The 23,900-nt window shown below is 38.9% G+C and overlaps 1 protein-coding gene across 2 annotated transcripts in view; it reads right to left on the bottom strand.

The window, feature by feature from the left end:
* The window catches only part of SCEL (sciellin), a 301,422-nt gene that overhangs the window by 276,964 nt on the left and 558 nt on the right, over positions 1-23,900 (bottom strand). The gene's annotated exons all lie outside the window — the stretch shown is intronic.

Raw genomic sequence — 23,900 nt, forward strand, 5'->3', positions numbered from 1 at the left:
TAATCCTTTATTCATTAATCATTATTATTAACTCTCTCAACCCATGAACATGAGATACCTTTCCACTTATGTGTGTCTTCAATTTTTTTCAGAGTAGAGATCTTTCACCTTGTCAGTTAAATTAAAATTAAATTAAATTAAATTTCTTTTTCAGAAACTGTTGTTGGTGTATAGAAATGCTACTGAGTTTTGTATGTTAATTTTGTATCCTGTAACTTTACTAAATTCATTGATTAGTTCTAACAGTTTTTTAGTTTACTCTTTAGGATTTTCTATATATAAGATCATGTCATCTGTAAATAGAGACAATTTTACTTCTCCCTCTCCAATTCTGATGGCTTTTCTTTCTTTTTCTTGCCAATTGCTCTAGCTAGGACTTCCAGTACTAGGCTGAACAGGAGCAGTGAGAGTGGGCAGCCTTGTCTTTTTCCTCATCTTAGAGAAAAAGCTTTCAACTTTTCACCATTGAGTATCACCATTGTCATATATGGCCTTTACTGTGTTGAGATAAATTCCTTCTATGCCTAATTTGTGAAATGCTTTTTATCATTAATGACTGTTGAATTTTGTCAAATGCCTTTTGTCTATTGAGATGATCATATAATTCTTCACTTTCGTTCTATTAATATGATGTATCACATTGATTGATTTGCATTTATTGAACCCTCCTTGCATCCCAGGGATAATAGCTGACCATGGTGAACAATCTTAATGTGCTGTTGAATTTGGTTTGCTAGTATTTCGTTGAGAATTTTTGCATCTATATTCATCAAGGATATTGGCATGCAGTTTTCTTTTCTATCTAGTAGTGTTCTTGTTTGGTTTTGGTATCAGGATGATGCTGGCCTTGTAAAATGAGTTTGGGAGTGCTCCCTTCTCTTTGTTGGTTTTTTTTTTTTTAAGATTTATTTATTTATTTTTAGAGAGAGATACAGCAGGGGGAGGGGCAGAGAGAGAGGAGAAAGAGAGAATCCCAAGCAGATTCCCCTCTGGGTGTGGAGCCTGACATGGGGCTTGATCTCACAACCCTGAGATCATGTTCTGAGCCAAAACCAAGAGTCAGACGCTCAACTGACTGAGCCACCCAGGTGCCCCTCCTCTTCATTTTTTGGAAGAGTTTAAGAAAGACTGATATTTAGTCTTCTTTAAATGTTTGGTAAAATTCACCAGTGAAGCCATCTGGTCCTGGGCTTTTCTTCATTGGGAGATTTTTTTTATTATTACTGATTCAATCTCCTTAGCAGTAATTGGCTGTTCAGATATTCTATTTCTTCCTGATTAAGTCTTGGTGGGTTGTATGTTTCTAATAATTTTCCTATTGCTTTTAGGCTTTCCAGTTTGTTGGCATATAGTTGTTCATAGTAGCTTCTTATGATCTTTGTATTTCTGTGGTTTCAGTTGTAATATCTCTTTTTCATTTATAATTTTATTTACTTGGGTCCTCTTTTTTCCTTGGTTAGTCTACATAAGGGTTTGTCAATTTTGTTTTACCTTTTCAAAGAACTAAATCATAACTTGGTTAATCTTTTCTATTGTATTTCTGTTTTCTGTTTTATTTATTTCTGTTCTAATCTTTATTATTTCCTTCCTTCTGCAAACTTGGGGCTCAGTTTGTTTTTTTCTCATTCCTTAAGGTACAGAGTTAGGTTGTTTATTTGGGATCTTTCTTGCTTCTTAACATAGGCATTTGTTGCTAGGAACTTCCCTCTTAGAACTGTTTTGCAGCATCCCATAAATTCTGGTATGTTATGTTTCCATTTTTGAATGTCTCAAGAAACTCTTTCATTTGCTTTTTAATTTCTTCTTTAATCCATTGGTTGTTTAGAGCCCCAGTTCTTTACCTTCCTGGTATCCATGCCCTTTATCATGACTTTGTAGATTCTTTCACTAAGACATAGAGTCTATTTCCTTTTTCCTTGAACCTGGACTTGTGTTGGGATATTTTTGTCCCAAAATAGTTTTATTTTCTTTAGTCAGTGTTATTTCTGGGTTGTTCTTTGGGTTATTAGCAAACGTGACATAAGCAGGAACCTGGAAAATGTTGGCGTAATTGGGTTTGCCATACTCTTTCTGATCGCCGTCACTATGAGAAGGCCATGTTTGTGTTGACCACCTAACTGATCCCAGGATAAGAAATGCCTAAGCCATCCTAGCTGAAGTTATCCTAGCTCATTAAGAAGCACCCCTGCCCCCCGCCCACCAAAAAAAAAATAACTGATCCCAACTCATATCAGCTGAATCTCTCAGACTTTTGAGTGAAATAAATCTTTGTTGTTGTAGTCACTAAAATTTCATTGTTGTTTATTGTGTGGCATTACTGTGGCAATAGATAACTTGTGTACTCCATCCAATGGTGATTATGTAAAAGCTGGTCTATTCAATTTCTTCTTTCTAGCTTGCCATCTTTTTCCTATTCACTTTTCTTATGTTCAGATAAACACAGAGGAAAAGCAACACAAACCCACTGTCTAAGCAGAATGTTAAGAATTTTGAAAAGTCTGAGAATATATTATTTGCAAGCTAACAAGTTAGTCTGTCACATTTTCAAGAATGCTGGTAGAAAACACAAGATTCCTGCATCAGACAAGAAGAGTAGTTTGTTATGGCAAGAGTGTAGCAACAGCATCACTAGTTTTCTGCTGTTTTTCCAAGCCCCAATTCCCACAGGGAGTCATAAAGAGGGCCAGTGGTCACCTGCACATGAAATGGGTTGCATTTCAGGAGAAGAACTTCAAACTTAGGGAATCCAAATGTTTTAAGACAAGCACTTGGTAAGCCTGACCTTTGCTCCAAAAGAAGATCTCTTCATTACACTAGACAGCAAGTGTTCTTGCCCTTTGCTCTAAAGGGAGACACTATCCCTATGTTCCAAGACTGTTTGCTATACAAATGTTCTTGAAAAAATAAACCAGAACAAAAGGTAGTCCATACTTAATTTGTAAGACATACAGATATGTGAAAGACTCATGAAGAATGGGAAGAATTTTCTCCCAACAAAGATGTCTACCAGGAAACAGAATGGCAGTCTCTTCTTCTAGCTGGTTATTCCCAATTGTTGGAAGAAATTCTCTTGGTACTCTCTCCTCCATACCACTTCTACTGACATCCCCCTACTGTCTTTCATTGTCCTGACTCTCATACTTCTTATATAGACTGAGAAAGAATGGCAGACACCAGTTATTTCAGAGCCAGTTCTGTGGCCCCTAAGTAATCCCTAGCCTAATTCTCAGGCAACAGGGAAAGTCCCTGCTCTATTACAAATGGACTGTATTGTTTAATCAGTGGGTAGATGGTAGACTTGCCATGGAAATAATGCAAGCTGGTAGCAGACATTTGATTAAAAAAAAAACTCACAGCCATACAAATTTCTATGTGTAGCATAGATGTGTAGTAATGGAATTTGGCAACAGATGTCATATGAACAAGGCTTTCAATAATCTTTGATGGAGAAGTTCTTTTTAGAATATTCCAGATGCTACATAATATTATGCAACCTCAGAGGCAAAGAAGACTTAGAACTGGATTCCACAAATGGTAAATATCCTTTTTGTGACTGACATCTTGAAGTTAACAGACAAGTCATTGCAACCAATTAGCCCTTTATTGCAACCAAGAAAGGATTAATATTTAAAATATGTAAGGGATTCCTTAGTATCTGTGAGAAAACACTGAGCAATTGTGGTGGCCTTGGAGATGTGTTACTCAGAGCCCCCTTCAAGAGAAACTGTGGCAAGAAGGGTAGTTGGTGAAATAAGTGATGAGAATTAAAGAATACGCTTATCATGATGAGTACTGAACAATGTATAGAACTGCTAAATCACTATATTGTATACTTGAAACTAATATAACACTGCATGTTAACTATATTAAAATTAAAATGGAAACTTATAAATGAATGAATGAATGAATGAATGAATGAATAAATAAATAAATAAATAAGAAGGGTAGTTGGTAGATAGCTGCAACATTTTTGGATCCACCACAGTATTCACACCAAGGCCAGGCTCTCCAGGTCGGCTCCTAGCCAATAACTGAGCAAGGCAGGGTACTAGGACCTAACCATTCCCACCCACCATAGGACTTCTCTGACAGGCATTCTTTGCTCTGGGACTCCCCGTTGGCCCAGCTGATGCTTTCTCAGAGCTGCATTGCAATGAGATACTCCTCACAGTCAACTTTTCTTCCTTCTCTCCTTTCGCACATGTCAAATCAGCATTAAGGTCAGAGGCTTTCACTGTTTATTCCAAGGCACTTTTATCCTCCTTTTTCTTTTAAAAAAACTGTACATTTTTAATTTCAAAATTTGAAGGTAACCAATTATTGTTTCCCTCACATAAAATCAGAAGCAGGAAAATATAAAGGTGGCAGCTTTACATCTCAACATTAACAAACAGTTAAACTCTTAAAATGGACGCTACTCTTAAAAGATAATGTAACAAATGATCTCATAAAGTAATGGCAGACATATCAGTATCTTTCCCACCCTAGACTGACAACACAGCACAGCCAGTCAAAGCAATAGCAACACAAAGCTTCACTGTAAAAAGAAAAAAAAAAAAAAAAAGGAAGACAAGAAAAGAATCCTCCCTTCCCCATTACATTCTACTAGCAGGTCACTCTTGTTTCTATAACATTTGAAATGCAATTAAAATTAATAATAAATGTCTCTGTATATGTTCAGCTTGGCATCTGCTTCCTAGAGGATCCAAACTGACAACCCAATAAAAAAATAACAAAAGATTTGAACAGGCAACTCAGCACACACACATACATAAAAGTATGGAAGGAAGAATGAAAGAAATCTATCCAAAATATATGAAACTGAAGACCTACTGAAGGAAAGAAAATGGAATGAGAATTCAGAAAATTAAGGGCATCCACTATGAAAAGCAAGATTATTTATGGATGAAGGAAAAGACTATAAAGGTCAGTGGTCTCAGTAATTGCAATGGTTAACATTTACTGAGCACTTACTATGTGCTAAGAACGGTTGCATGAGTTTCCGTGAATTAGCTCGCAATAATCCTGTAGACAGGTACTATTACTATTTCCATATTAGAGATGAGGATGTTGAGGGTCAGAGAGATAAGTAATGTGTCCAAGTTGTTTAAAAAGAATTCATTCAAGTTCAGTTAAAGAGGTCATATACATACATGGTTTAGAGATTATACTAAATGTCATTTTAAAATATAATGGGAAATGATACTAGAATGAAATATAGCACTCAGCCACATCTTAATTTTGTGACCTTGGACACATTTTTTAGCCATTCTGGACATAGTTGCCTCATCTAGAATAGAGTGATGGTACTTCATTATTTGCAATTATATTTTGGAAATGATATTTAAAACTATAGCATGTTATACAAATATGAGATACTGATCTTAGCTCATCTGCTACAGAAATTGAATTTTTAAAAAGAGAATAGCTATAAAGTACAATTCAGAAAATTCTAAATATAGAGACATGTAGTAAATAGAGCCAAATATTAACTGAAAATTTATGTAAGCCAATTATTTTCATTCTTCCTTAGCTATATATCTACCCATGTATGTATGCATGTGTGTATACCTGAAGATTTATAAGTAAATAATGCATTTTGTCAGAGCTGGTAATAAATAACAAACTTTATTTTTTTTATTTTTTATTTTTTTAAAGATTTTATTTATTTATTTGACAGAGAGAGACAGTGAGAGAGGGAACACAGCAGAGGGAGTGGAGGAGGGTGAAGCAGGCTTCCCACTGAGGAGGGAACCCGATGCAGGGCTCGATCCCAGGACCCCGGGATCATGACCTGAGCTGAAGGCAGATGCTTAATGACTGAGCCACCCAGGCGCCCCAATAACAAACTTTAAATGTCACTACTTTGCAAGTTCACCCTCTTGGGAAAGAAATAGTGACAATGAATCAGCTTATTGAGGTTCTTTTTAACAAATAATTTATCATACTCATAAAGCATAAGATGCCATAGTGATGATTTCTGTGTATAGACTAAAAGGGAAAGGACAAGAATGGAATGTTCTCACGGATTCTGCAAAATTCTGCTAAATCTCTAGTTACCTTTATGACTTACCCTCTCACATTTTAGCTCTCCAATTTCATTATTTCACTTTCTGAACTAGGGCTGTTTTCTTGCTGAATGTTAGCCATATTAAAGTAGCCAAATAAAGAGTACAATGGCTCAGAAGTATTTTGGCTTTTTAAGTTTATTAGTAGGGCTACACCACAAACCCACATGATAACAAATTCACTTCATACAAGACAAACTGTTACTGTAGTACTCTAAAACTGTATTGTTCTATCACCAATTACATAAAGTATGGAATCTAACAGTGGGATGTATATAGTTTATAATAGTTTAATCAATAGTTATCACATCTGTGCAATTATGAAAAGTATAATTCTAATAAGTGAAAATCCATTAAATAACTCTAATCTTTTGAGTAGTGAAATTGTAATACTACTACTGACTAATGTGTTTACAATTTTTAAGTTTGTCTCATGCTATGTTTTGAACTGGGGGATGTGTTTTTCTTGGATAGGACAGTAAGTTGATTCTTTCCTTTGTACTATTTTGTATTTTTATGTCAGAGTAAAGAAAGAAATTTAAGGGTGGTGCTCAGTTCTGTGCTTGTGGCTATAAAATGGATTCATTAGGCAAGATACTGTACACACACACACACTTTAAGGCACTACTTTTGTCTGTCAACAGAATTAATTTTCTCTCACATTCTGTAAACATCCTTAGGATGGGCCAATGTTCATTTTTAGATTGAACTTATATTGCTTTGAAATAAGGATAAATTTTTAAATGTCAGAGACGTGATATTAACTCAAATAGACTAGCCCCTATATTATAAGCAATATTGGTGGGTTGATTCTAAAATTTACTATTATTTGGCTTTTTGTTATATTTTCTTTGGTACAAAGATTAAGTAAACTTTTCTAACACACTGAAAAAATACTTTATGATTTGTGTGGGAAAAATGGGGGAGTAACAAAAAAAGTATGTCAAAAAATTATTTGTAATAGCTTTCAATATTACATGTTGGTAGTGTTTTAAAAATTAACAACTAAATTAGTCACTATTTGTACTTATAAGGAGCCAGACTAATTTTTCTCTTGCCACATTAGAATTGAGGCTGGCCTAGTTCCCCAAACTAAAATTGATGTAGACACAGTGGTTGGCTTAGGGTGGGGATTTTCTCTCTGTGGTCAAATATTCATGGGGTTCCCACACAGTATTCAGTTTTATAAAGCATGAAGATAAAGCTTGATGTGAAACTGGATTTCTCTTGCCCCTCCTTAAAATAGTTTAAGAAAGAAAATGACAGTGTTTATCTGACCCTATTGTAGCAACAGTAGTTAAGTAATTATATCTCTTATATCCTGTCCATGATATACTTCTCAGGGGCCATTTGTGCCTTACTCCAGTGGTAACTAACAGAATCATTTGCTCTGTTTCCTGAGCAGAAGCTAAGTGATGATTTATAGGACTATTTTAGCTTGAGAGCTTGGTTCTCTACTGCCTCACCAGATCACAAGGGCAACATCTGTCTACTAAACCAGGAAAGTAGCATCTATCAAACACAGAAGTAGCATGTGTCCACCGGCCAGGAGAGGAGAATCAGCCAACCAGACCAAGAGAGTAGCACCAGTTCAAGAGGGTATTACCCGTCTACCAGATCAACAAGGCAGTATATGTCTACCAGAACCAATGGTTAACATCTATCCCAAAACTGGGAAGTTAGGGCACCGGCGTGGCTCAGTTGATTAAGCGACTGCCTTCGGCTCAGGTCATGATCCCGGAGTCCTGGGATCGAGTCCCACATCAGGCTCCCGGCTCAGCAGGGAGCCTGCTTCTCCCTCTGACCCTCTCCCCTCTCATGCTGTTTCTCTCTCTCTCTCAAATAAATTAAATTAAATTTTTTAAAAAACAAAACAAAAACACAAAAACTGGGAGGTTATCCTCTGCTTACCAGACTAGGAAGGTAGCATTTTTCAGACCCCACAGCAAAGGACATTAAATGAGTTTATTTGATTTATGTATTTGTCTACTTGTTTTAAAAATCATCTTATGGGAAATGCTAGTTTATGTATTTTTGTATGAAAATATAAGCATTAGAAAACAAACCCTTGATTAGAGAGTAATGTATTATGTAAGCAGTAGGAGATCACAGGAAGACATTATCAGTACTTATAGCTCTACAGAATTTAGTTTCAGATAGCAAATATATTCTAAGTACAATATTTATTCAACTTAATATTTTAAGGAAAGCTATGGGATAAATACATTTATATATAGGCTGGCTTCACTAAAAAGTCTAATGATATTTTTTTCTTGAGAAATCTTAATATGAGGTGAAGCAATTTGCAATGTCAGAAATCTAAAATCATTATGTATAATTTCCATCTTATTCCAAAAATAAGATTATGTAGTAGATAAATCAAGAAGCTGTTCTTATTAAGGTACACCAATAAAATATAACAGTGTTGTTATGACACATTACCTAGACATTAATCTGGTTCAAACTAGAAAATAACAAAGAACTTTTTCTGTGGGAGAAAAATCAGTTTTGAAGATAAATATTGTATATTCTATGAGAATTATACATTTTAATAATTGGAAAAACACAGAATTAGCTATTTACTTATTCATTCATTTATTCATATTCCCCATATTATTTTTAGAGATTTGAGTTCATTTGTGTCCAGAGAAGACAAACACAGAAACTAAAAGGGAATGCCAGAGTTATCAGTTCAGTTCACACAGATCAGTAATTTTTCAACTCTATTACCTCACCTCCTCCTTAGAGCAAATATTGTGTAACAACTTCTTTACTCTCCTGATATTAAATTAATAAATAACTTATCTTTATACATAATAAAAAAATACAATGCCTTAATTTAAGGGAAAACTAAAACAAAAGTTTGTTTCTATCTACCCTTCTTTCTACAAATATCTTGGTGTTATGTATAATTATACTTACTACACATATTTAATAATTAAAAATATAAATATCTATTATTTTATAAATATTTTGTAAATATTAACCCAGTTACAATGGTAGGAGAAGCCCAAGACACAAGGAGAGACCACACGAAGGAGGTCTGAAGTGCTCCAACTGACAGTTCCAGATCAACTCTCAATGGTGAGAGAGAGCCATCTTGGATGTTTAAGCCCCACTGAGCCCATCTGAGTGCAGCAACACTCAACATCACATGGAACAGAAGAACTTGCCAATTGAGCCAGATATCCCACAGAAACATAGGAGATAATAAACTTTTGCTGTTTTAAGTCTCTAAATTCTGGGTTGTTCAATTATATAGCAATAGACAACCAAAACAGCATTTATATGTAAAACTGAATTAGGGTCCAGATTCAAGCCAATATAAACAGGTTTCTCATCTATTTGAAGATCCAATGGTACAATTGTCTTGCAGGACAGGGAAGTGTTCTTCATTGTGAGGGACTGTCCTGTATAATACAGGATGTTTATTACCTCTAGACCATACCCTAAATGTCAGTAGGGTTTCCTGGTTATTATGACAATGAAAAACATGTCCACAAATTTCAAAAATGCTCTCTTGAGGGGGATAATACTAACTTTGCTAAGAACCACTAACTAAAATGATTATCTGTATAGTGACTACAGTGGTAGGTACTGGGAAAGGTAGAAATGAAATATAATCCACGCCTTCAAGAAATTCACAGCTCAATTGCCAAAATGAAGAAAGGAATGAAATTATAACATAGAGTGATAAATGTTATGATGGAGATGTTTTCCTGGCACTATGGTTGTACCATGGAGGACCAACAGTTAAATCAGCCCTGGGAAGGGTCAGAATAAGTTTCTTGGAGAAGTTAATTATTGAGCTGAGTTCTGAAGTGATCCAAGTGGAGAAGACAGAGGCTGAAAACTCCGGCAGAAGGAACGGCTTGTGCAAAGGTATGGCATGGGACAGACACTAGCAGCCATAAAGGTAACAAGGTAGGCTGGGGCCAGATGGTGACATATATTTTATGCCCTACTACATAGTTCATTTAAACATGAAGACAATTTTGTAGTACTAGTCAGAGATAATGCCATATGTTCACCATGCCACGATGGTAGCAGTTAGCTTGGGACCCTGTGACTTGTTCTGGGCATTGGATGTGGGTGGGAGAGATGAAAGCCTGGCCTTAGAGAGCATCCTCTGCAATCTTCTAATTCACTCTTTTCCTGCCTTGTGTTGGAGGCCACAAGGTCCAGATGGCAAAAGAGGGCTATCTGACTTGTATCAAATGTGTGAGGAATCAACTTTTATTGTGTTAAGCCACTGAGCTTTGGGGGTTATCGATCAGAATTCTACCGGAAAACAAATCATCCCAGATGGTTCAAATGAAGAGACTTTTTTTTTTTAAGATTTTATTTATTTATTTATTTTAGAGAGACAGAGAGAGCGGGGTGGGGGGTGGGCAGAGGGAGAAGGAGAAAGAGAATCTTAAGCAGGCTCCACACCCAGTGCAGAGCCTAATACAGGGCTCGATCCCACGACCCTGAGATCATGACCTGAGCTGAAACCAAGAATTGGACACTCAACTGACTAAGCCACCCAGGAGCCCCCAAATGAAGAGACTTTAAGGAAACTTTCAGAGGTATGGACAGGGTAAAGAAGAAACATGGGAGTCAGGAAGCTGTTCCCACTTCTACAATTGAAAAGGCAGAGAGGAAATAGAGTTATCAGAGCCCTGGGAGCTGGAGTCACAGAGGAGGAACAGCCCAGCAGGAACCCCAGTCACAAAGGGACATTGCCACTGCCAGAAGAAGGGGAGAGAGCCAGAAAAATACCTTGACCTGCCTTTTCTCCTGTCTTTCAGTCTCCTGAGAGGGTCTCCCCGTTGGGCAAACCCAATCAGAATGCAGCCTTGGGAGAGCCCAGGTGAGGCAGTGCATGGAGCTCTAGCCTCCTGGGGCACAAAGCTGCTCAGTGAGGGGAGAAGAATGGCTCGGAAGGGCAAAGAGAATAAGCAGTTCACGGGGATTGTTTGTTGTGGCAGCTAACTTTAATGATTCCAATACAAAATCACTGAAGGCTTTGAAGCAGATCTTTAAAATAAGTTCTATTGAAATATAATTCATATGCCATAAAATTCATCCTGTTAAAGTGTACAATTCAGTGGTTTTTAGTATATTTGCACAGTTGTGCAATCATCCACACTATCTAATTCTAGAACAATTTCATCATATCCTCCCCACCCCCCCAAAATACCATACCTGTTAAGGAGTCCCTCCCTATCCCCCCTCTTCCCCAAGCCCCAGGCAACCACAATCTACTTTGTTTCGTGGATTTATCTATTTTGGATGTTTCGTATAAATGGAATCATACAATATCTGGCCTCTGTGTCTGGCTTCTTTCATTTAGTATAACATCTACAAGGTTCATTGCATGTTGTAGCATGTGTCCATTTTTATTGCTGGATAATATTTCATTGCATATAGTACAGTTTTCAAAAATGACAGCTGTGTAGAGAATAGGATGGACCAAACCAAAAATCAATGGCAGAGGAGTGTGTGTAAGTTGGGGAGTGATCACATCCTCTAAAAGCATTCTCTTAACAGACCAAGAAATATGTTAGAGAAGATAAACAGCACTCTTAATCTCCTGTCCCCAAACAGTCTCTTTTCCTGGCTTCCCATCTCAGTGAATGACACCGTTATCCACCCAGAATCTGGGAGTCACATTAGGATCTTCTGTTTCTCTCACCCTCCACATTAGATCACTTTTTTCTGTGCATCTTACCTCTTGAACAGTCCTCTCCCCTCTATGCTGACTGCCTTAGCTGAGGCCCTCAACAGGTCATGCTGAGCTACAACTGCCTAACTGATGTCTTTTGTTCACGGTGCCTGATATGTTCTAACCATCAGGAGAATAATGATGATAGAAGATGGATGAAAAGGGGAGGAGCAGTACCTTATTTCATTGTTGAGTTAGGAAGCAGAAATTGGGCATGTATAGCCCCAGCCCCTTCCTCCTTTTCATCCTTCAGAGAACACACAATCTCTTCCCTATCATGTAAGGAGGACTACCCTGACAGTATTAAAGTGAGTAGATGGCTGAAACTGTTAATATCTGGGGTTCAGGGGCGCCTGGGTGGCTCAGTCGTTAAGCATCTGCCTTCGGCTCAGGTCATGATCCCAGGTCCTGCAATCGAACCCCACATCTGGCTCCCTGCTCAGCACGAAGCCTGCTTCTCCCTCTCCCACTCCCCCCTGCTTGTGTTCCCTCTCTCGCTGTCTCTCTGTCAAATAAATAAAATCTTAAAAAAAAAATATCTGGGTTTCAGAAAAGAGAGCTTTTTGGCTTTATATTAAGCTCTGTCTTCTTACTTAGCCATTTTTGTAATAAAGATAAGTTTTTACTTTCATTTGCTATAAACTTTTTATAATTTTTTTATCAGATCCTGAAAAAGGACTGTAGCACATACCAAATTTACTGTTTCTCAGTAGCCAAATGCAAAGGGAATCATGAACAATTATGAAATTTTTATTAATAAAAAGAAAAAGTATAGGTTTTAGGGAAAGCAATTTTTTAGTACTTACTTACAAGATGAAATTTAGAACATGACGTGGCATGAATAATGCCATCAATATTTCAAGCAAATGCAATGACAAATTTTGTATATATTAATCACAGTAACTGTCCTAGTTTAAGTTCCCCAGGAAATCAGATCTGAAACAAGAACTTGCATGCAGGAAGTTTATTAGACAGTATACTTAGGAATAAAACCTGTAAAGAAGTGAAGAAAGCAAGTTTAGGTAGAGGGAAATGTTGAACTGAGGATCAGTTGAGAAGCATCAGCCAAACCCACAGAGAGCTAAGGAATTGGGATGACCTGTAGAGTTGTTCCCAAATTAAAGATTAAGGTTAGGCTCTTGTACCACTGCAATGTTAAGTCACTGAAACAAAATGTACCTCAGGGAGGGGACACAATCATGATCCAAGTAGCAACCCTGCACTGAAGACTACACTCAGAGAAAGAAGGGCTCAGCTGTGAGCTGTCAGCAGCCAACATATCTGACCACTGGGAAGTGACTCAATCACAAAGGGCAGTCAATGAGGGCAATAACCTATATCCATTTCAGTTCACTCCTAACATTGCTCAATTTTATTTGCTTCTCTAGAGAGTTTACCCCATATACAGGATTCTGGGTTCTTTTTTTCCTGCAGAAACCTAAAAGAGGAAAATAAGTGGGATAAACCACTGTCCTTGTTGCTAGAGTCTCACTGCTACAACGGAAATTCATAATGACCCTCCTCCCCACCTGTCCTAGATTTCCTTTCCCTTCAGCTAGAACCTCTGCTAGTCTAGGTGGTCTACCTTGTAGGATCACCCACCCTGAGAGTCCTTGGCCCCTAGTCACATATTGTCTAAGGGTTCGTTGGGAGTAGGGCCACTACTGCTTTCACTCTGGGTTCTTGAATTCATATATTCTACCTATTCGGGATACAGTGCCATGTAATAGCTGTTAATTTAAGGTGTATTATGTGTAACTTGTGCCCCAATTGCACCTTCAATTCGATCAACAGCCAGTTCCGGGTGGCACTTTAGGGTAAGGGATCCAATGGACATTGTATTTGTTTCTTCTTACTGCAGTAACAAATTTACTAGGTTAAAACAAACCAAATTTACTATCTTATATTTCTGAAGGTCAGAAGTCCTAAAATCAAGATGTTAGCAGGGCTATATTTCTTGCAGAGGCTCCAGGGAAGACTTCATTTCCTTGTCTTTTCCAGCTTCTAGAGGCCACCTGCATTCTTTGGCTTATGGCCTTCTCTCCATAGTCAAAGTCAGCAGCATAGCACCTTTAAATCTCTCTCTCTCTCCTCTCCTTATCATCACATCTTCTCTGACTCTGTTTCCATTGTCACATTGCCTTCTCTCACTCTGACCAACCTTCCTCCTTCTTGTTAAGAGTCTTGTTGGGGCACCTGGGTGGCTCAGTTGGTTTAGTAGCTGACTGCTGATTTAGGCTCAGGTCATGATCTCGGGATTGTGAGATCAAGTCCCACATGGGGCTCTGCACTCGGCGGGGAGTCTGCTGGAGATTCCCACCCTCTCTGCCCCCCAACACTCCCTCTCTCTCTTTATCTAAAATAAATAATTTTTTTTAAAAACCTCTTGTGGTTACATTGGACCTACCTGGATAGTCCAATAAATGATCAAATAAATTTAGATCATCTAAGATCTTTAACTTAATCACATCTGCAAAGCCCCTTTTTCCATGTACGGTAACATATTCACAGGTTCTAAGGATTACAATCTGGATAATTTTGGAGGTAGGGTCATAATTGAGTCTACCACAGACATATATCTACTGCCACACATTATTTACTATAAAGTGAACCCCCTGGTCTCAGACAATGCTTTTCAGGATCCCATATCTGTGAAACAGCACTCTGTAAGACTTCAGATAATGGTTCTGGCCAATGTGGGCAGGGAAGGCAAATCCATAGCAGAATATGTATCACTCCCACCCAAGTTGAATCACTGGCCTTTCCAGGATGGAATATAATCAATTTTTTTGCAAGCGGCTGGTTGGTCTTCTTCAGGGACCATGCTATATTAAGGGCTTAGTGTTGGTTTCTTTTGCTGGCAGGTTGTACATTTGGCTGTGGCAGTAGCTAGATCAGCATTGTTAAGGGAGAGAACTAACTGTAAGTTCCATGTATAACCTCTGCACCATAGCTACTCTGTGCATGTGCTCTCTGTGCCCCCAGTGGGTGGACAAAAGCAGAGCCTAGCAGAAATCAACTGGTGGAGTCATCCTGTCTATGTGGTCATTTATTGTCTCTACCATGATGGGATGTTCTCTGAAGGGCATCACCATGTGATCTGATTCAAAGACTGCCACACTCCGTGCCCACTCTCAAAGGTCCATTCACATGTCTCTTCCGCAGCCTTCCTTCTCCCAGTCTTTCAATCTTTCTACTTCCAGGCCCCTACCAATTACCAAAGCCATCTGTCACTACCTATGAGTCTTACTTCAGGCCACTGCTCTTTATGTGCAAAATGGATGTTATGGACAATGCATGAAGTGTGAACCATTGGGAGGATTTTGCTTCATCACTATCAGATCATAGTGTAGCAGCAGTTCATTTCAGCTTGTACCTACTTACCAAGTCAACCTATGCTTGAACCAAACTCAGCCCTTTTTCTCCTCCACCAGCCAGTCTTAAGGGACTCCATAATCCCATGCAACCATATTGATTGAAGAGGCTCCAGGCCCCATTATTGCACTGGTACCTGTGCAATAATGGTTGATGGACATAGAAGTCTGGCCACACACCCATGCAGCTTACTTGTGCTCTGGCCCTGCTCATGTCCAATCCTGGATATATTACTTACTCTGACCACAGGTTTTACTGGGCCTACTGGACCTTATGAGTTAGTGGGTCTGACAAAACTTAGCTCCTTATAGGCAGTTCAACAACTTGACATCTCATTGTGAGGTGCTCTGTCTCTATCAGGGTCCAAATAACCTACCAGAAGCCATTTTTCTATAGTTTATGATTTTATTTGCTAAAAGTTTTGTTGTTGTTGTTGTTTTGTTTTGTTTTGTTTTGTTTTTTTACCTTGCTTCAGAACCCTTCAAACCCTTTTCTTTGTGATTTTCCCATGGAAATTTCCCATTCACTCCATAGCATCTTTCCCCACCACTGATACATCTAATATCATAGGCTCTGTCATGTTGTATGGTCTAAGAAGCAAAACTGCTCCCTCCACAGAGATAAGACATAATGCAGAGCCCTTTACTGTTCTGGGCAGTACTTAAAGTTGGCAGCCATCTGTGTCATTCAGGAAATGTGTCAGAACAATATTCTCAAGTAAATATTATGCCTGCAGACTCAGAGAAGCCTAGCAAGTGTTGTCCCTCCTTTGTGGTAGGAAGTGTGAGATGTGATAACTTACCCTTTACTTTGCAGGAGATTTCTGACATGTCTCAGACCACTGGAACCCTAACTTTCAGCATTTCATTGTCTCTTCCCAGTATATCTATGGTGCTCAGCAAGAGTAATCTACTTCCAATGTCTTTATAATGAACACTTTCCTTAAGCCTCTCAAAAGCTTAGGCTATTGCACCTACAAATGCATTCTATCTGCAACTATCCCATCTTAGTTCACCTCCAGTGAAAGTTTCAGCAATTGCACAGTTCTACCCATCTCAGGGCTATCACACTCAGCCTACCACCAGTGGACCAGTGATGATCTGTTAGGTTTTTTGTTGCTGCATAATAGTACTGTCACAAACTTAGTGGTTGACTTTATCACACACTTACTATCTGATAGTTTCTGTACATTAGAAGACTGGGCATGGCTTAGCTCTATCCTCTGCAAGGCTGCAATCAAGGTGTCAGCTGGGGCTACAGTCTCATCTGAGACTCAGCTGAGAAAGGAATCATTTCCAAAACCATATGGTTTTTAGCAGAATTCAGCTCCTTGCAGGCTGCCAGACTGTGGGACTCAGTCCTTATTGGCTATAGGTCAGAGGCTACTACCAACAGCTCCTTGCCATGTGTACCTCTCCATGTGGTGGCTCACACATGGCAGCTTGTTCTTTCCAAGCCAACAAGGAAGAGGAGGCCCCAGCAAGGTGGGAATGATAATATAATACTAACTTAATCACGTATGTGTAATCGTGTACATCCTGTCATTTTTGCCATATCCTATTGGTTAGAAGAAATTTTCAGGTCCTACCCCACACAAGGGGAAAGGCTTACACAAGGGTAGGTATATTAGGAGATGGAGATCGTGGGGCCACCCTAGAAACTGTCCACAACAGATGGGATCCCCATTGCCAACCAACCAGTGGATGATCAAGCTCCAATATCCATCCCATTTTAGAGTTCACTTTTTCAGACCACTCCCCATACCAAATGACTTAAGTCAGTTTCCTTGGGAAACAGACTTAGAAATGGAGACTTGCATGCAGGAAGTTTATTGTTGAGTGCTTTCAACAATACTGCTTATGAATGAGGGAGGAAAGCAGGATGGGTCAAGAGAGAGAAAGAAATGGAACTGCAGTGCAATTGCAACAAAGGCCTTAGCTAATTCCATGGAGAATTCTGGAGCAGGGATGGCTCTTCAGAATCACCTTGAATTAAGGTCAGAAGTCCAGATCTTTGTACACCACATCTACCCGTTATTTGATGCAGACTCCCTCTGGGGATGGAGTGGAACCTTGAGTGAGACAGCTCCCTAAAGCCAAGAGTAACTTATGAAAAGGGACTTAGCTGTGAGCAGTCAACACTGCAGAAGTTAGGGGAATAAGTGCCTCAGATCTGGAAGGTTATCTGGGAGGCACATCACTGCAGAAATCTTTAATAAATCCAATGGCATGATATAAAATATCATTCAGTGAACTTTCTGATGTTTGACTTGAATAAAGCAAGAAAATTTAGGACCCAGGGGAATGAGTGGATTTTTATGCTTTTACTATTTTTTCATAAATATTTCTTCTTTCAGGCAGACTACTCATAGAAACTAGATAGAAAGCACACTTTTTTGACAAGATGTTGGAGCTGGTGTATTGAGTAGGAACATTTTTATCTACAAGTAAAAAATAGTTCATTAACAGTAGCTGAGACAATTTAGAGTTCTTTTTCTTGCATAAAAACAAGTTTGAAACTTTGTTCAATGACTTTATAATGTCAAGGCCAATGTCAGTGATGTTCTTGGCCTTTATCTCATACCTCTTGTCTCATGGCTACAAATGTCAGCCATCCTGCCCATTTTTAAACTGGAAAGAGAGACAGAAGCAATAAGAACAGATTTTCCTCTATCTTGCTGCCTGAATTGTGTCCTAAAGCCAACCCTAAATGCAGGAGAGGTTCACAGAGAGAGTATTTCACTTTTTCCAGTCTTTAAAGTAGAGGCAGGCAAGGAAGGTGGTGGGGGAGGTGGATTTGGACTGGGTGTGCTGAATCAATCAACTTTCTTTGCAAACCAGGTTTCTGTTTTGCTGACTGAACTCAGAAGCACAAGCTTTAAAGACCAGATATGAGATGATAAAATGCCATCATTTGGCTGAGAAGCCAAATCAAATCTATTATTTGGATGGAAGACTATCCGTACCACTCAGGTTCAAACAGGAAAACAGAAAGGCGTATGCCAGGTCATTAAGAGAGGGAATTGAATATGAGGAACTAATTGCAACAGTAGTGAAGGAGCTGAAAAGCCCAATGAAGGACAGAGGCATCTAAGGATTGATATCTGTAGGAAGCCACTATAATGTCTAGGGCTGAAGAGACCAAACGAGGAGATGCTATTACCAGATTCTGGGAGCTGGGGCTGCCCAGGGAGAACTGGTTCCACAACAGAGGTTACCTGGCTAGAACTGGATCATGGAAGGAGAAGTTGCCCCCCAGGAGTAGAACCACAAAGGACATGTTGCCCAAAGCAGAAAGAGAGGTGGGAGTAGGAGGTCTGGAGGCATGATTTTCCCCCTCTTTCCACTTCCCAACCATCTGCCTCACTCCATTGGCTGAATCTAATTTGAAGCTAGCTGGCAAGGGAGCCTAGAAAATGTAGTTTGCAGGGCTCACTCCCTTGCTGTACAGAGCAGAGCAGGGAAATGGAGAGGAATGCACTCAGGAACAAATAAGCATATGACTGCCACTCCATCCCACCTGCATGTAGAGGTGGACTTTAGGAATACTTGTATGGAAGCCACAGTTTTTCTCCAGAAGCAATGTTGTCTTTGCTCTACCACATAAATAATTTAGTTCCCAACATGTGACATCATACAGATAAGATCATTCTGTCTAAACTACGAAAATATTGTCACCAAAAATTAATTTAGGTAAGTATAAACTATTTTTCATGTATTATATGTTTTAAAAACTTTTAAACAGCTTCTGGCCCAGTATGAAGGCAAACCTGATATGATAAAAAGGGGCAAAATCTTTTTAAGAGAATTAATTATGAAGAACTAATAAATCAATTTATTTTTACTTTTTTTTTCAATTTTTAAAATTTTATTATGTTATGTTAATCACCATACATTACATCATTAGTTTTTGATGTAGTGTTCCATGATTCATTGTTTGCGTATAACACCCAGTGCTCCACTCAGTACGTGCCCTCTTTAATACCCATCACCAGGCTAACCCATCCCCCCGCCCCCTCCCCTCTAGAACCCTCAGTTTGTTAGTAAAAATATTGATCAAAAAAGGAATTTGAACCAAGTGGTGCTAAAACTGTCATGTTAATTACAGATAAATTAACAGAGAATGTGAGCCATGGATGGTATACAATTTTTGACCCTAGAAGTGTACCATAGCCACCAGCCATTTGAGAAGAAACTATGATCTGTTTTGACTATTATGTGTCAAAATGCAACAACCATCAGCTAGAATTCCAAAAACTCACTGAACTTAATGAAAGTAAGCAATATGTTTTGTGAATTAACAAATCATAGGAGAGCAGAGTGTTTTAGGGAAACAAATAATCTTTGGATTCTATTCTTCTTGTCATGTCAAGATACAGTAAATCTGTGTTTGTGAAAAGGACTCTGTTAAAAAAACATACTTCCAAATCCAAGTGTATATAACTCAAAGTGTATAACTGTTTGTTTCTTCCTCTGGCACAAGATTGGGATACACCTCAAATAAGGGAGACCACACATACTATTAATAATAATAGTTATGCCTGACAGGTAGTGTGCTAAGCAAGTCCTTCATATATATTATTTAGTGTAATCCTCAAAGAATCTAATGAAGTAGGTGCTCTTATTATCCTCATTTTATTGATGAGAAAACATAGCCTGAAAGAGGGTACATGACTTTAAAATAAGATCACGCTTAGTATAATCATTTTAGAGCCATTTAGATATATCCCGATATCTGGCTTAGCCAAGAACTATCTTAAAAACAATAACAAACTGGGGGTTCTGGAGGGGAGAGGGTGGGGGGATGGGTTGGCCTGGTGATGGGTATTAAAAAGGGAACGTATTGAATGGAGCACTGGGTGTTATAAGCAAATGATGAATCATGGAACACTGCATCAAAAACTAATGATGTAACATATGGTGATTAACATAACATAATAAAATAAAAAACAACAACAACAATATATTTCAAGGAAATGTTGATATGATAAAATTACTATTATGCAAGAATTTCAATAGTCCTTTAGGGTTTAGGAAGATATGATTTAATTATTAAACTATTTAACCTTAGTAATAATGACCAACCTAATAATTTATAAACTACAGTGAAGTTTTCAAGGTTAAAATGCAAGATTCTTACATTTCTCTTTCAAAGAGTTATACTTTATATGCCTTTATCATTTGTAAAGCTTCTTTTGGACTAAAATGCATCACAACAATAAGATTTTTAAAATATGATTTGCATTCAAATATTTATTAATGAATTTCACATACTTCAAAGAATATCCTCACATTTCAAATAATTTTTCAGGGCTGAAAATATCCATATTTACCTCAAGCCCCCTAGAATCTAAATTTTTTATTTATAGGAAAACATAAAATCTGTATCTTTAAAAACTAATATGAATAAAAATAAAAAAGCATTAATTCTTCATGCCTACAAATTACAGAATCTCCAAGGCTCTAGAAATAACATATGTTTTAAGCAAGAGGTCAAGATATCTAGGGGATCCAATATGCAATTTTTGTTTAAAAGAATTTAAATTACCATGTTGAATTTTTTCTGTTCATTTTGGAGTATTAAATATAGTACATAAAATAATTTTCATTTTAAGTGCATATGGTCATTTTGTCAAGAATGTATAATCATGGTCCCTAAGGGAAGGTTACCAAAGAGTGAAATATTTCGTCACTCTTCAAGCTTGAGCATTTTTTTCCTTCCAAATTGTTCTCAGCCACTAAGTTTGTTTAAAATGGTCTCAGCTACCAATTTTGTTTTGAAATGTTCCAACACTGTTGTACAAATTTGGGAAACAAACCCGACTCTTGACTTGACCACAGCATTTTCAGCAGTCTCCGTGTTCCTCATAACATACGTGTTTCCTGTGTTTGTAATCTTATAGCTTTAGTACAATATTAACCTTTTAAATGAAACTAACAACATCAATCATTGTCCTCTTATATACACTTTATGGTTTCTGCCTGTTATTTACTACATCAGCGCTGATGGCTTCCTTTAGAAAAAACAACCCCCCCAAAAATATCCTTAAAGATATAGAGTACAAAAAATACAAATCTGAAGAGTTTAGAAAATTGTACTCCCAGGTTTGCAATTTCAAGCGGAAAAGAGAGACAAAATCTGTGATTATACGCATGAAAGATGAAGCCATAGTCTTACACAATCATTGAGGAGAGATGCTTTTGAGAAATGAACATGATTATCAACCACAAAGACTAAAAAACACTACGCATGTGTTTCACTTATAAAATGGGCAAAGTCAGGATTCGCCTTAGTTCAATGTTACTCTTTGCGGGCGATTGTGTCCAGAAGTCTTGTCTAGCCAATTCTGACACCCAATCCGCCCAGTGCTCCCTCCACCCTCCCTCCGAACCAAGGGCACACACACGCCCAGCCTGGCCAGAAGATAAAGCTAAGATGGCAGCGCGGAAAGTACTGGAGCCGCGCTCAGTGGGGCTGGAAAAACAAAAGCAAATCTCTCTATATTCTTTCATTCTGCATTTTCTTGAATAACAAGAGCCCCCTACCCCCACGCCCACCACATAGGCAGTGGGAGGCATTCAGGAGTAGTACGCGCAGGATGGGCAGGAGGGGACTCTTGCTTTGCATGCGGCGAGAAACCCACGGCTCCCGTCTGCAGCGACGGTTCAGGTGCCTCTCGCGACTTGCCTTGGGGACCACCCTCCCCTCGAATCCCCTTGGCAGTGGAATTAAGGGTGACTCCAAATGCCCTTTCGTTCCCGGCATGCGCCCCATTGCCCACCAACCCAAGGGAACCTTCCCAAGTGCCCAGCTGCCACGGCAGTAGCTGCAGCAGTGCCCAGGGAGCGCGCAGTGCCCAGGCAGGAAAGAGGAGGCGGCGGAAGAGAAAAAACTGCATTGGCTATCAATTTGGAGTAGAGCGGCCGTTGCCGCTGCCGTGGAAGGAAATGCGGCCAACCGCAACAGAAACGCCACTCTCCGCCACCTAAGTGAGCATGTGTGCGACTCCGCGCACGCCTAGTTGCACCGCTCAATGACAACGGGTTTCGCAGGAAATTATCCAGTTACCGGGTTTTTGCGTGTACCCAGAAGGCTCAGGAAGGGGCCTGCCTGGGACAGAAGCGTGTGGTAAAAACTGAAGCGAAACTAAAGGGTGGGAAGAACTCTGAGAACCGTGCCACCGCTGGGTTCTATCCCCATTAGAAACTCCGAAAGGGCTGTGACTGAGCAAGCCACTACCTAAACCTGAACTGGAAATGCTTCTCTTTGCAGGCGACATTCATTCATTCATTCAGCCAATACATGGTTCTCTCTTGCTTAGGGCCAGAGCCTGTACTAGAAGCTGAGAATGTAATGGGGGAACAGACACAGACACCTTTACTGTCCCCACGGAAAAGTCTAGTGTTTTGTTCTGTGTGTTACAATTTTTGAAAAGCCATGTGCCAAGGTGGACATCCTAGATGTTTGAAGTCCTCCTACAATCTCATGCAACATTAGTTTGACCATTATTCAGAGGATGAAATTTACCCAAAGACATACAAATAGCCTAGTCAGGATCTAAATGCTGGTTTGTCAGAGCCTGTTGGCTACGTGGCTGGTTGATCAACAGTAATGAGCCCTTGCAGCTCCTACTTGTTCAGGCCTTTAACTGTAGGAGCACTTCACTGCTTCAATACCTTGTCTTTGGGTTGGGGGTGAGGGGGAGCTTCCTGTGCAATGCTGAGGTTTAAAACTGTGCTGAAGCATCAGGACAGGAATTTAGTTTAACAAATAATTACTGGTGACCTACTATGTGCCAGTTTCTAGACTAGGGGCTGAGGAAGACACAAAGATAAATAAGAAGCTCTTGTTTATGAGCTCATAGTTGAGGACAAGGACACAAGTACAAAACCTGTTTAACAGGACTACTCACAGTGCTAAAATACCATGACTTCCCATGCCAGTCCTTTGTCCCTATGTTTTTATTATCCCACTTGTAACTATCATTTTTTTTAAATCAAAATGACATCCATATGTTAAAGCCCCAGGTAAAATGCACTACTTTAGCACTTTCTCCCCCCAAAAGCTAGAATTAATTTATTTCTCCACTCCTTGTTTATACTTTTCAAAATACTAAACAAGGTTTTGGGTTTCGTTTTTTGAGAAGCACATTTGTGGAAAGGGCATAGACTTAAAAGCTAGTAAGTAGAGGGGTGCTTGGGTGGCTCAGTGGGTAGAGCAGTGGACTCATGGTTTTGGCTCAGGCCAAAGTCTCAGGGGTCCTGGGTTTCTAGGAGTGTCCCCCCCCTTTCCTGTGCATACAAGCATGCAAGCCCCCCCAAAATAAATAAACAAATCTTTTTTAAAAGAAGCGCCAGTAAGTAGATAAAGAAAATAGTACTGGGAATGATAGGATTAGGAAATGATTTTTGTCAGGAGTATGAATTAGGTGAACTCTTCAAATTGAGAGTTAAATGGAAAAACTTAGGAATCAGAATTCATTGGCACATGCATTTCTAGAGCACTTACTTATAAGGGGTTAGTAGAATACCTTGGCACAAAGGACTCAGCAAATGTTACATTTTAGGAGATAAAATGATAAGATCTTTGGTAAATATGACATTTTCAGATGTTACACATAGAGTTAATAGCTTCAGGTCAGATTCAAGAATTATCTCTACTAATGTAAGTCTGGGCAGAAAAAGAGAAGCCGTTAAGTGACCACTGTCAAGAGATAAAAGTGGACTCTAAGGATGAGTGTGGGGTCA

Source organism: Halichoerus grypus, chromosome 4, assembly GCF_964656455.1.
Source record: "Halichoerus grypus chromosome 4, mHalGry1.hap1.1, whole genome shotgun sequence".
Lineage (NCBI taxonomy): Eukaryota > Metazoa > Chordata > Mammalia > Carnivora > Phocidae > Halichoerus > Halichoerus grypus.